Source organism: Ursus maritimus, unplaced genomic scaffold (assembly GCF_017311325.1).
Source record: "Ursus maritimus isolate PB19 unplaced genomic scaffold, ASM1731132v1 scaffold_28, whole genome shotgun sequence".
Lineage (NCBI taxonomy): Eukaryota > Metazoa > Chordata > Mammalia > Carnivora > Ursidae > Ursus > Ursus maritimus.
In genome coordinates this window covers 35,246,683-35,247,896 of record NW_024425341.1, presented here as the reverse complement: position 1 = coordinate 35,247,896, position 1,214 = coordinate 35,246,683, and the positions used below count along the sequence as shown (strand labels likewise).

General features: G+C 48.4%; 1 pseudogene; it reads right to left on the bottom strand.

Annotated features, from left to right (window-relative positions):
* Positions 1-533: 533 nt before the first annotated feature.
* Positions 534-879, bottom strand: LOC121105631 (annotated as a pseudogene).
* Between the last annotated feature and the right edge of the window lie 335 nt (positions 880-1,214).

The window sequence follows — 1,214 nt, the reverse complement described above, 5'->3', positions numbered from 1 at the left end:
GGAACACCTCCGAGCAAGGTGCGACAAGGTGCGATGAACACTCACAAGACCAGTGTTAACCGTTTGCTTCGTAGGGCTGATGACATGCCGTTGGACTCATCTCTGACATTTCAGCTAAAATCCAAACTTTTCATCTTGTGCAACCACAGATTGTGCACGAAATATGCCCCCCTGCGTGGGACAGAGACTGATGTGAAAGGTTTCTAAAGTCCATCCGTGGGGGTCCTACAATCGCCCGTGACTTCTGCAGCCCGCAGCTGGTGCCCTTCGGGTGTCCCCATGGCACCCCCGGGAAATCACAGACCTAACTCATCAGAGGAAGGCCGAACAACACACAGGAAAGCTTGACAAGACCATCACTCTTGCCTTCTAGATTGTGGAAGATGGGTAACCTTTCCTAAGAATCCTTCCAGGCCTCAGTTTTCCTGATCACAGCCTGTGTCGGATGACCACTGGGGGCCCTATAACTGGGGTGTGAACTCAGTCGGAGCCTTCTGTTCTCCAGTCGGGTTTTTTTTTTTTTCACATTAAAGCACTCATAATCAGAGTATTTTTATTTTATGTACAGTGAGTTGGCATTAAGGTAGGCATCTTGCATATCTGCAGTTGAGGGAGGTATCTTGGATGACCCATTCAAGGAAGTTCACTTAATCCAACTTAATGAAGCCTATATCCTTCGCATACTGACGGAAACACTAGCGGCACATATTGAGGCCGTATTCCCGGATCAGACCGTGCCGGTTGGAGCACACACAGCAAGCACGAGAACCCTGGCCAAATTTCCTCGGATGGCTCCAGTAGAGCTGCTGGTGACCCATCTTGCTCTCTTGGATGCAACGAGGCAAAAGGCTCCAGTCGGGTTTTGACAAAGAAACACGGTTTGGTTATTACACATCTTCAGACGGCAATGGGACTCAGGAGAGTATGTAATCAAGTTTTATATATATTTAGCCACATTTCAGTTAATCATTTTAGCTTCGAAGGTCTGACACTAAATGCTGAGTTGCTAAGGGACCAGGTGGTAGTAGATGACAGATTCACATAATACTTTCGTGGCTGTAATTTAGAATCCCCTTTTAACAGAGCACCAGATTTTCCCGACTACTGCTCTCCCCACCCCCCATTATTCTTCACTCTTCTCTACACAGCAGGAGAGGCACAGCGGGGCTCTCAGGGGGTGTCCCGAGGGCAGGGCAATGAACATGGACAAAAGT